The 12537-nt window shown below is 51.7% G+C and overlaps 1 long non-coding RNA gene across 1 annotated transcript; it reads left to right on the forward strand.

Moving 5' to 3' along the window:
• The first annotated feature begins 989 nt into the window (after positions 1-989).
• LOC144339728 (uncharacterized) lies at positions 990-2140 on the forward strand. Its single transcript, XR_013415085.1, has 2 exons — positions 990-1511; positions 1917-2140. It is a non-coding gene; the product is annotated as an uncharacterized LOC144339728 (long non-coding RNA).
• The last annotated feature ends 10397 nt before the right edge of the window (positions 2141-12537 follow it).

The raw sequence follows: 12537 nt of genomic DNA on the forward strand, positions 1-12537 counted from the left end.
AGCAGGTCAGGTAGGTCTGACATGTCTCAGCCTGAACTCATGACTCCAAACCACCTTCATCCCTTCGTCCCAACCCAGAAGGAAGAGATCCAGGGAGGAAGGCACACATCGGGCTGCAGGCCAACACACTGACCCTGAGCCTGGCCTCCCTAGCAGGAGGCTGAGGAACAGGAGGGTTGGGATGAGCCCCATTAGGCATGTGTGAAGTCTCTGGGACATGGGATGATGCCAGCCGCTGGGATGCAGAAAAGTTGGAGGCAGGGGACAGAGTCTCATTCAGAAGAATTTGTACATAATCCAGGCCAGGTGTTGTGGCTCATGCCTGTAATCTCAGCATTTTGGAAGGCCCAGGTGGGTGGATCACTTGAGGTCAGGAGTTCAAGACCAGCCTGGCCAACATGGTGAAACCCCGTCTCTACTAAAAATACAAAAATTACCCGTATGTGGTAGCACAGGCCTGTAATCCCAGCTGCTTGGGAGGCTGAGGTGGGAGGATTGCTTGAACCCAGGAGGTGGAGGTTGCAGTGAGCCCACATCGTGCCACTGCACACCAGCCTGCATGACAAAGCGAGATTCCATCTCAAAAAAAAAAAAAAAAGAAAGAAAAAGATTTTAGCTGCGCGTGCTGGCACATGCCTGCAAATGCCAGCTACTCGAGAGGCTGAGGCACGAGAATCGCTTGAACTCGGGAGGCAGAGGTTGCAGTGAGCCGCCAGCAACTGTGTCTCAAATAAATAAATAAGAATTTGTTTGGAATCTGGGTGAGGCAGAGGAAAATGAAAGAAACCAGAAAAGCGAAGATAAACAGATTTGCAGGGTGGGGTGGAGGATGGAGAATTCAATGGAGCTGAGCACAGCAAGGAGGAGAATGTCGGGCTGAAGGCCTGAGCTTGCTGGGGAGATGTCCTTGATGTCCACACTGGGCATAGAAGACTGATTGATGCCAGTGGTTGGGCCTCAAAGAGCCCAGGGACAGGCTGGTCAGAGATAGCTAGAGGTAGAAAGAAAGGGCGTGGAGGCACGGAAGATGGGGCCATCACCCAGGAAAAGGGAGCCATGGATAGGGGAAATGTATGCAGAAATCGCCAGCCTCACTCTAGGAGGCAGGTCCTGACAGATCTCCTTAGCAGGGGACCAATGCCCAGGACCTTGGGGAGATGGATGGGGACAGGAGAAGCAGCAGATGGTCTGTTACTCAATGAGGTTGGACACACAGGAGATGTTGGGGGGTCTTGGGGTAGAGAGTGATTCCAAGGAAGCCTCTGGATTGGACAGGGAGATGCTGGTGTGAGGTTTTTCCACAGTCCAAGAGAGGCTGCTAAAAGAAAAGCAGGTTCTGCTATCAGGCTGGTTGCAGTGGCTCACATCTGTAATCTCAGCCCTTTGGGAGGCCCAGGTGGGAGGATCATGTGAGGACAGGCATTCGAGACCAGCCTGGACAAGATGGTGAAACCCTGTCTTTACAATAAAAACACAAAAAATTTAGCTGAGTATGGTGGTGTGCACCTGTAGTCCCAGCTACATGGGATGATGCCAGCTGCTGGGATGCAGAAAAGTTGGAGGCAGGGGACAGAGTCTCATTCAGAAGAATTTGTACATAATCCAGGCCAGGTGTTGTGACTCACGCCTGTAATCTCAGCATTTTGGGAGGCCCAGGTGGGTGGATCACTTGAGGTCAGGAGTTCAAGACCAGCCTGGCCAACATGGTGAAACCCTGTCTCTACTAAAAATACAAAAATTACCCGTATGTGGTAGCACAGGCCTGTAATCCCAGCTACTTGGGAGGCTGAGGTGGGAGGAGGCTGAGGCCAGAGGATCACTTGAGCCCAGGAGTTCAAGACCAGCCTGGGCTGGTCAAGACCCCATCTCTAAAAACATTTAAAAAGTTAGCCAGGCATGGTGGTATATGCCTGTAGTTCTAGCTACTTCGTTGGCTGAGGCAGGAGGATCTGTTGAGCCCAGGAATTTGAGGCTGCACTGAGCTATGACTGTGCCACTTCACTCCAGTATGGATGACAGAGCGAGACCCTATCTCTAAAAATAAATAAGCCAGGCACAATGGCTCATGCCTGTAATCTCAGTACTTTGGAAGGCCAAGGCAGGAGGATCACGTGAGCCCAGGAGTTGGAGACCAGGCTGGGCAACAGAGAGAGACCCCATCTCTACCAAAAATTTAAGAAATTATCTGGGCATGATGGTACACACCTATAGTCTCAGCTACTCAGGAGGCTGAGGTGGGAGGATCACTTGAGCCCAGGTCAAGGCTACAGTGAGTTATGATCACACCATGGCACTCCAGCCTGGGCAAAAAGCGAGACTCTCTCTCTAGATAAATAAAAAACTATTTTTTTCTTTTTCTTTTTTTTTTTTTTTTGAGACGGAGTCTCGCTCTGTCGCCCAGGCTGGAGTGCAGTGGCTGGATCTCAGCTCACTGCAAGCTCCACCTCCCGGGTTTACGCCATTCTCCGGCCTCAGCCTCCCAAGTAGCTGGGACTACAGGAGCCTGCCACCTCGCCCGGCTAGTTTTTTGTATTTTTTTTTTTAGTAGAGACAGGGTTTCACCGTGTTAGCCAGGATGGTCTCTATCTCCTGACCTCGTGATCTGCCTGTCTCGGCCTCCCAAAGTGCTGGGATTACAGGCTTGAGCCACCGCGCCTGGCCAAAAACTATTTTTTTCACATTTGAATGGACTCCTGGGAATCCAAGCTTGGAAATGAGAAGGCCGAAGCCCTTGCCTCTGCCTCCTCCCAGCCCTGGCCTGTCTCTCCTCTGTCTCCCTGGGTTTCAGTCCCAGTTCCAGTGCCTAGTGACCATGTGACCTGAAGATCATTCCCTTTCCTCTAAGAGCCCCCACTTCCTTATCTGAACACTGAGGAAATGACTGGCCTCATGTGGTTGCCCCAGCTCAGTTGGGGCCCTCAGAAGGTCGAGTCATTGTTTTTCAGGAGCTGATGAGATCATGGCACGTGTGCCATTGACCTCCGTCCTTCCTGCTTCCCCACCTTTGACTCTCAGCCTGTCCTCTCCTCCTCTGGACGACCTCTGGGACATCCTGTCCTGTTCCCATGTTCATTGTTTCTGCAGCAGATGAGCGGGATGCCGGGGATGCTGGGACATGAAAGGCCCCTGGTCTCTGCCGGTAGGCTCCGAGGCAGGGGGTTCAGACCCTTTCGCCTCGGGCCCCTGCTGGCTGGCCCCACACGTGCCCCCTCCAGCCCCAGCCCTGCTTGGTGGAGAAAGCAGATAAGGCAGGAAATGTGGCCCCAATTCTAGGAAGCTCAGAGTCCCAGGAGGCAGAAGACATGCCTCTCGCCCGCTCACTGACACCTACTATTTGCTGGGGCCTGGGAGTGGCATAGACACCTCTGAGTGGAGCCAGCTTTCACCCTCCCAGGGTGCAGCATGAGCTCTAACATCCAGGCCAGGCCAGGTGCCTGGAAAGAGGATGCCAAACTCCATGCAGCCTGTGCAGATTAAACACCAGCCCCAGCCCTGTGAAGGGTGGGTCAGCTCTGCCTGGAGGATGGAAAGGCTTCCTGGAGGAAGCCCTTGAAGGAAGTAGGTGGAACAGAAACTTGCTGTTCTCCTCTCTGGGAGTCTGAGACTGCCTTTTCTTTTCTTTTCTTTTTTTCCTTTTCCTTTTCCTTTTCCTTCTTTTTTTCTTTTTTTTTTTTTTTTTTTCAGAGTCTCACTCTGTCTCCCAGGCTAGAGTGCTGGAGTTCAGTGGCACAATCTCGGCTCACTGAAACCTCTGCTTCCCAGTTCAAGCAATTCTCCTGCCTCAGCCTCCCAAGTAGCTGGGACTATAGGTGCACACCACCACACCTGGCTAATTTGTATATTTTTATTAGAGACAGGGTTTCGCCAAGTTTACCAGGCTGGTCTCGAACTCCTGACCTCAGGTGATCCACCTGCCTCAGCCTCCCAAAGTCCTGGGATTACAGGTGTGAGCCACCGTGCCCAGCCTGCCCTGCCCCTTTCTGTCTCTGTCTCGGGCCAGTTCAGGTCTGAGCAGGGCAGTTCTGCTCAGCTTCACTGACCAGGTGAATGTTGCTCACACTGCCATCCAGACCCTTTGCCTTCCTCTAGATTTTTTTTTTAATTATTTTTATTTTTTTCTTGGAGATAGTCTCACTCTGTCACCTAGGCTTGAGTACATTGGCACGATCATGGCTCACTGCAGCCTTGACCTCTGGGGATAAAGTGATCCTCCCACCTCAGCCTCCTGAGTAGCTTAGGACTACAGGCACATGCCACCACACCCAGGTAATTTTTTTTTTTTTTTTTTTTTTTTTTTTTTTTTGTAGAGACAGGGTCTTGCCATGTTACCCGGGCTGGTCTCAAACTCCTGGGCTCAAGCAATCCTCCGGCCTCAGCCTTCCAAAATGCTGGGATTGCAGGCTGGGCCTGCCTTCCTCTAGAGGGCAATGGGTACCATAGCTCACACCTGTAATCCCAGCACTTAAGAGAGGCCAAGGAAGAAGGATCACTTGAGGCCAGGAGTTTGAAACCAGCCTGGGCAACACAGAGAGACTCTGTCTCTACAAAAATAAATAAATTAAATTAAATTTTTAAAAAGAGACTTAACCTCACTGATGGGGCCTGAGCCCGCGTCATGACTCACCTCTGCTTCCCAGCAACCTCCTTCCTGATCCCCAAATCAGAATTCAGGAGGCCTAGGGTGTAGTATTTGGCAATCTGTACAATTTCAGCAGTCACAGGAAGCAAACACAGGCTGAACCTCAGGCCCAGACTACCCTGTCCCCTGAGGGTCTCCCCCCAAACCTTCACCTTGGCAGTATCCCCATCTCTGGGGGGCTGGAATCGGAGGGTCTGGGGACCCATGAGGGAAGGATTTGGTCTATCTTCCCCTGGAGAGAGCCTCTACATGCCCAGAGAGTTGCCAAGGGAAACAAGGGCAGAGGCAGGAGGAGAGAGGTCCGGTGGTGTGAGACACATGGAGAGTCAGAAGCCCTGGGATGGGAGTGGGGTCCATCTGTGTGAGGAAGTAGATGCGGGACCCATGGTTAGGGGAGGTCTTGTGTGAAGGAGCTGGTGGGGAGGGTCTGTGTCCAGCAAAGCCCATCCAGTGGCCTCCAACCTCATAAGGTCCAGGGGATGGCCACACAGTTGGTCACCCATCATGATCCAGAAGTGTCGGGTTGCCATAGCAGCCAGGAAGCATGCATGCTCAAGCAGCTGAGGCCGGGGCCGGGCGTGGTGGCTTACACCTGTAATCCCAACACTTTGGGAGGCTGAGGCAGGCAGATCACTTGAACTCAGGAGTTCGAGACCAGCCCCATCTCTACCAAAAATACAGAAAACTGGCTGGGCTTGATGGCCCATGCCTGTAGTTCCAGCTACTTGTGATGCTGAGGTGGGAGGGTCGCTTGAGCCTGGGAAGCAGAAGTTGCAGGGAGCCGTGATTGCACCACTGCACTCCAGCCTGGATGACATGCAAGACACTGTCTCAAAAATAAAATAAATGATCGCTGGGCGTGGTGGTTCACGCCTGTAATACCAGCACTCTAGGAGGCCGAGGCAGGTGGATCACCCGAGGTCAGGAGTTCGAGACCAGCCTGACCAGTATGGTGAAACCCCATCTCTACTAAAAATACAAAAATTAGCCAGGTATGGTGGCGGGTGCCTGTAGTCCCAGCTACATGGGAGGGTGAGACAGGAGAATTGCTTGAACCTGGGAGGCGGAGGTTGCAGTGAGTCAAGATTTCACCACTGCACTCCAGCCTGGGCAACAGAGTGAGAATCTGTCTCAAAAAATAAATAAATAAATAAATAAATAAATAAATAAAAATAAAATAATTAAGGCCGGGCCCGGTGGCTCATGCCTGTAATCCCAGCACTTTGGGAGGCTAAGGCGGGTGGATCCCCCGAGATCAGGAGTTTGAGACCAGCCTGGCCAACATGGTGAAACCCCGTCTCCACTAAAAATACAAAAATTAGCGGGGTGTGGTGGCAGGTGTCTGTAATCCCAGGTACTTGGGATGCTGAGGCAGGAGAATCGCTTGAACCTGGGAGGCAGAGGTTGCAGTGAGCCGAGATCATGCCACTGCACTCCAGCCTGGGCAACAAGAGCGAAACTCCTCAAAAAACTAAACTAAAAACAAAACAAAAAACAAAACAAAATAAACAAATGAATAAATAAATAAATAAATATTAAAATTAAATAAAATGTAGCCTAGACTGAGAGCAGAGCCCTGAGAATCAGGGCCCAGTCCCTTCCCCACAGGTTACTACCACAGACACACCTTGCCAGTCCTTCAACCTGAGAAAAACCTCGAAATGCCCTACACTTTTTCTACTGGTCCCCAGGCTGAGGAAAGGGCGGGGCACAAGGGAAGTGGAGAAGCTTGTTATCCTGGAAACAAAAGGATGACAAGCGGTGGAGGCTGGGTTAGTTCTAGGCTAGAGGGATAAGAGTAACTGCAGGTGGAACCTGGGGGGCCGGGCAGGATGTGAACTTGGTGGGGAAGGAGGGTTTCCACACCAGTGTGTCCTGGCCACAGAAGTGGATGAGGCAAGATTTGTTTTGTTGAATTTTGTTTTGTTTTGAGACAAGCTCTTGCTTTGTTAACCAGGCTGGAGTGCAGTGATGCAATCACAGCTCACTGCAGCCTCAAACTCCTGTACTCAAGCAATACTCCCACCTCAGCCTCCCAACTAGCTGGGACTTATAGGTGCATGGCACTATGGCCAGTTAATTTAATTATTATTTATTTTTTCTTTCTTTCTTTTTTTTTTTTTCTTTTTGAGACAGAGTCTCATTCTGTCGCCCAGGCTGGATTGCCGTGACGCAATTTCAGCTCACTGTAACCTCTGCCTCCCAGGTTCAAGCGATTCTCCTGCCTCAGCCTCTCTAGTAGCTGCGATTACAGGCACCCACCACCATGCCCCGCTAATTTTTGTATTTTTAGTAGAGACAGGGTTTCACCATGTTGGCCAGGCTGGTCACAAACTCCTGACCTGAGGTGATCCACCCTCCTTGGCCTCCCAAAGTGCTGGGATTACAGGCGTGAGCTACTGCGCCCGGCCTAAAATTATTATTATCATTTTTTAGAAAGAGGGTCTCATGGCTGGGCGCAGTGGCTCACGCCTGTAACCCCAGCACTTTGGGAGGCCAAAACAGGTGGATTATTTAAGGTCAGGAGTTTGACACCAGCCTGGCCAACATGGTGAAACCCCGTCTCTCTACTAAAAATACAAAAACATTAGCTGGGCATGGTGGCACACACCTGTAATCTCAGCTACTCGGGAGGTGGAGGCACGAGAATCGCTTGAACCCGGGAGGTGGAGGTTGCAATGAGCCAAGATCGCGCCACTGCATTCCAGCCTGGGCGACAGAGCGAGGCTCCGTCTAAAAAACAAAACAAAACAAAAAAACAACCACCAAAAAAAAAATAGAGAGAGTGAGATGGGGTCTCACTATATTGCCCAGGCTGGTCTTGAATTCCTGGGCTCAAGCAATTCTCCCTACCTTGGCCTCCGGAAATGTCAGGATTACAGACATGAGCTATCATGCGCGGTGGAGAAGTTGTTTTCACTAGAAACTAACCGTCCCGTGGAAGCAGTGTCACCAGTGCCCACTTTATGCTCAGGAGTCCCTTTAGTGTTTAAGAATCCATCGGCTAATCTCGGCTCCCCATGGCTAATGTCGTAGGGGTGCTGGGAGGAGCGGCAGGGCCCGCGGTCAGGGTCTCAGGGGGCTCACATAGGGAGGTCTCTCTGTTCCCGGCCATGGCCCGGAGCCCCTCTAGCAGCTCCTCTACCACTCGCATTAGGCCGTAGGAGACTCTCCAGCCAGAGGCCAAGGGCGACGCGGCCTTAACGCCGGTCTGTGTCTGGCGGCGCCATCTGGAGGTCAGGGCCAAGACAACACAGGCTGTTCAAGTCCCCTGGCTTCACCGCGGCCGCCACGCCCAGCTACCCCGCCCCGCTGGCGTCCCCAGCTGGCCTACTACAGGTCTTACCCGCGCTTGGTGCCTCCCGACCCAGGCTTCTGCACATCTGCACCCACCAGACTGGGAAGGTGGCCAGACTAGACCGAGGGCAGAGGCGGGAGAGACTCCGCCCCCGAGGCCCCGCACCCTTCTGACAGCGGATGAGGCTGACGTCACTGGATTGGGCAGGTGTCCAGGTGTCCTCTCTCCAGCTGCATCTCCCCTCCTCGACCCAAGGGGAGTCCTCAGTCTCCCAGGCCAGAGCCTCCAATGCCCCAAGGTGCCTTCGGTGATCTCCCCGCAGTGCAGCCTCCGGGGCACTCCCCACCCCAATAAAATTCATCTCCGGTTAAAATATCTATTCCGGCAGGGCGCAGTGGCTCTTGCCTGTAATTCCAGCACTTTGGGAGGCCGAGGAGGTCAGATCACTCGAGGTCAGGTGTTCGATCCCAGCCTGGTCAACATGGTGAAACCCCGTCTCTACTATAAAAATTAGCCGGGCGTGGTGGTGCGCGCCTGTAATCCCAGCTACTCTGGAGGCTGAGGCAGGAGAATCGCTTGAACTTGGGAGGCCGAGGTTGCAGTGAGCCAAGATTGCACCACTGCACGCCAGCCTGGGCAACAGAGTGAGACTCCATCTCAAAAAAAAAAAAAAAAAAAGGATTCCCAGGCCCCACCTCAGTTTCTGACTTTGAGGCCAAAAATCTGGTTTTTGTTCTGTTTTGTCTTCTCTGGTTTGAGACAGGCTCTTGCTCTGTTGCCCAGGCTGGAGTGCAGCCGCACGATCATGGTTCACTGCAGCCTCAAACTCCTGGGCTCAAGCAATCCTCCACCTCAGCCTCCTGAGTATCTGGGACCACAGGCACATACCACCAGCTACTTTTTTGTTTGTTTGTTTTGTAGAGAATGGTGTCTGGCTATGTAGCCCAGGCTGGTCTCAAACTCCTGGGCTCAAGCGATCCTGCTACCTTGGACTCCCAAAGTGCTAGGATTACAGGCATGAACCACCACACCCAGTCGGAATCTGTGGGTTTTTTTGTTTTTGTTTTTGTTTTTTTCAGATGGAGTCTCACTCTGCCACCCAGGCTGGAGTGCAGTGGGTAGATCTCGGCTCACTGCAACCTCTGCCTCACAGGTTCAAGCGATTCTCCTGCCTCAGCCTCCCAGGTAGCTGGGATTACAGGCACCTGCCATCATGCCCAGCTAATTTTTGTATTTTTGTAGAGAAGGAGATTCACCATGTTGGCCAGGCTGGTCTTGAACTCCTGACCTCAGGTGATCCACCCACCTTGGCCTCCCAAAGTGCTGGGATTACAGGCATGAGCCACTGTGCGCGGCCTGGAATCTGTGTGTGTGTGTGTGTGTGTGTGTGTGTGTGTGTGTGTGTGTGTGTGTGTGTGTGTTTTGTTTTGTTTTGTTTTTGTTTTTGTTTTTTTGAGACAGAGTCTGGCTCTGTCACCAGGCTGGAGTGCAGTGGCACGATCTCTGCTCACTACCACCTCTGCCTGCTGGGTTCAAGCGATTCTCCTGCCTCAGCCTCCCAAGTAGCTGGGACTACAGGTGTGTGCCACCACGCCTGGCTAATTTTTCGTATTTTTAGTAGAGACGGGGTTTCACTGTGTTAGCCAGGATGGTCTCCATCTCCTGACCTCGTGATCTGCCTGCCTCAGCCTCCCAAAGTGCTGGGATTACAGGCATGAGCCACCATGCCCGGCCTGGAATCTGTGTTTTTAATAAGCTCTCAGGAGATTGTGATATGTCCTAAGCTTCAGAATCCCAACAGTCTACATTCCCATGCAGTGTGGCAGTGATTCTCAAACTGCAGCAGGCATGTTAAAACAGGTTGTGGGCCCCCACCCCAGGGTTTTTGATTCAGTAGGTCTGCGGTGCAGGGCCTGGAGTTTGAGTTTCTACTACTCTCTGGGGAATGTGATGCTCTGGTCCAGGACCACACTCTAATAACCATTTCATTTATCTTCCTTTTTTTTTTTTTTTTTTTTGAGACAGAGCCTTGATCTGTTGCCCTGGCTGGAGTCTTGGTGGGATCTTGGCTCACTGCAACCTCTGCCTATTGGGTTCAAGCGATTCTCCTGCCTTAGCCTTCTGAGTAGCTGGGACTATAGGCGTGTGCCACCACTCCTGGTTAATTTTTTTTTTTTTTTTTTTTTTTTGAGATGGAGTCTCACTCTGTCACCCAGGCTGGAGTGCAGTGGCACGATCTCGGCTCACTGCAAGCTCCACCTCCCAGGTTCACGCCATTCTCCTGCCTCAGCTTCCAGAGTAGCTGGGACTACAGGTGTGTGCCACCACGCCCAGCTAATTTCTTGTATTTTTAGTAGAGATGGGGTTTCACCATGTTAGCCAGGATGGTCTCGATCTCCTGAACTTGTGATCCACCCGCCTCGGTCTCCCAAAGTGCTGGGATTACAAGCGTGAGCCACCACGCTCAGCCAATTTTTGTATTTTCTTAGAGAAGACAAGGTTTTGCTATGTTGGCCAGGCTGGTCTCAAACTCCTGACCTCAAGTAATCCACCCACCTCAGCCTCCCAAAGTGCTGGGACAACCAGCATGAGCCACCACACCCAACCAACCATTTCTTTAATAATATATTTAGGAGAAGATCTATTCACTTGTGTGCTGGCTCACTAGGTGCCAGGCCCTGTGCAAGGCGGTTCACATTCTTACAAAACTATGGAACAAATATTCTATTTTCCACATAAGGAAAGTGTGATTCAGACAGGTTAATTCACTTGTTCAAGGTCACACAGCCAGGAAGAGCAGAATTTGAACCAGGTCTGTCTGAGCCCAAAGGCTGGGCTGGTTCTGTCTCCGGCAACTGCTAGTTAGCACCTCCCAGGGACTTACCTTCTTTCTGCAGGTTAACTCAGCACTCTCTGAAGCCTGAGAGGTACAGGATAGGGTTTGTTTGTTATTTTTATTTTTTGAAGACAGAGTCTGATTATATCACCCAGGCTGGAGTTCAGTGGCGTGATCTCAGCTCACTGCAACCTCCACCTCCCGGGTTCAAGCAATTCTCCTGCCTCAGCCTCCCGAGCTGCTGGGATTACAGGTACAGCTAATTTTACTTATTTATTTATTTTTTTGAGACGGAGTCCCACTCTGTCGCCCAGGCTGGAGTGCAGTGGTATAGTCTCGGCTTACTGCAACCTCTGCCTCCTGGTTTCAAGCGATTATCCTGCCTCAGCCTCCCGAGTAACTGGGACTATAGGCGTGTGCCACCACGCCCAGCTAATTTTTGTGTTTTTAGTAGAGATGGGGTTTCTCCATGTTGGTCAGGATGGTCTTGATCTCTTGACCTTGTGGTCCGCCTGCCTCGGCCTCCCAAAGTGCTGGGATTACAGGCATGAGGCACCGCGCCCAGTCAATTTTTGTATTTTTTGGTAGAGGGTTTCGTCATGTTGGCCAGGCTGATCTCGAATTCCTGACGTCAGGTGATCCACCCACCTCAGCCTCCCAAAGTGCTGGGATTACAGGTGCGAGCCACAGTGCCCAGTCATCAAGTCATCATTTTATTTAAGAAGCTTAGGGCTCAGTGAAGGAAAGTGATTTTCAAAAGTCACCAAGTGCCTGCAATCCCAGCCCTTTGGGATGTGGAAGCGGGAGGATTGACCAGGAGGTGGAGGCTACAGTGAGCTATGATTGTGCCACTGTCCTCCTGTCTGGCCAACTGAGCAATACTCCGTCTCAAAAATAAATAAAAAATAAAAATAAGAGTCGCACAGCAAAGTAGTAGCAATATTGAGACTAGGACCAAGGTCTCTTGACTCTGAGTCAACTGCTCCTCCTACTACTTCCCGCACATAGTATTCTTTATCACTTCCAAAATGACATTCCTAGCCGGGTGCAGTGGTTCACACCTGTAATCCCAGCACTTTGGGAGGCGGAGGCAGGAGGATTGCTTGAGCCCAGGAGTTTGAGACCAGACTGGGCAACATAGCTAGAACCCATCTCCACAAAAAAATTAAAAAAAGAATTGGCCGGCCGCGGTGGCTCAAGCCTGTAATCCCAGCACTTTGGGAGGCCGAGACAGGCGGATCACGAGGTCAGGAGATCGAGACCATCCTGGCTAACACGGTGAAACCCTATCTCTACTAAAAAATACAAAAAACTAGCCGGGCGAGGTGGCGGGCGCCTGTAGTCCCAGCTACTCCAGAGGCTGAGGCAGGAGAATGGCATAAACCCGGGAGGTGGAGCTTGCAGTGAGCTGAGATCCCACCACTGCACTCCAGCCTGGGCGACAGAGCGAGACTCCGCCTCAAAAAAAAAAAAAAAAAAAATTAAAAAAGAATTAGCTGGGCCTGGTGGCATACACCTGTAGTTTCAGCTATTTGGGAAGCTATGGTGGGAGGATCGCTTGAGTCCAGTAGTTGGAGGCTGCAGAGAGCCATGATTGCGCCACTGCCCTCCAGCCTGGGCAACAGAGCCAGACCCTTTCTCTAAAAAACAAAAACCATTGGCCAGGTGCAGTGGCTCACGCCTATAATCCTAGCACTTTGGGGGGCCTAGACGGTGGACCACCTGAGGTCAGGAGTGCAAGACCAGCCTGGACAACACGGTGAG

This window comes from Macaca mulatta, chromosome 3, assembly GCF_049350105.2.
Source record: "Macaca mulatta isolate MMU2019108-1 chromosome 3, T2T-MMU8v2.0, whole genome shotgun sequence".
Taxonomy (NCBI): Eukaryota; Metazoa; Chordata; class Mammalia; order Primates; family Cercopithecidae; genus Macaca; species Macaca mulatta.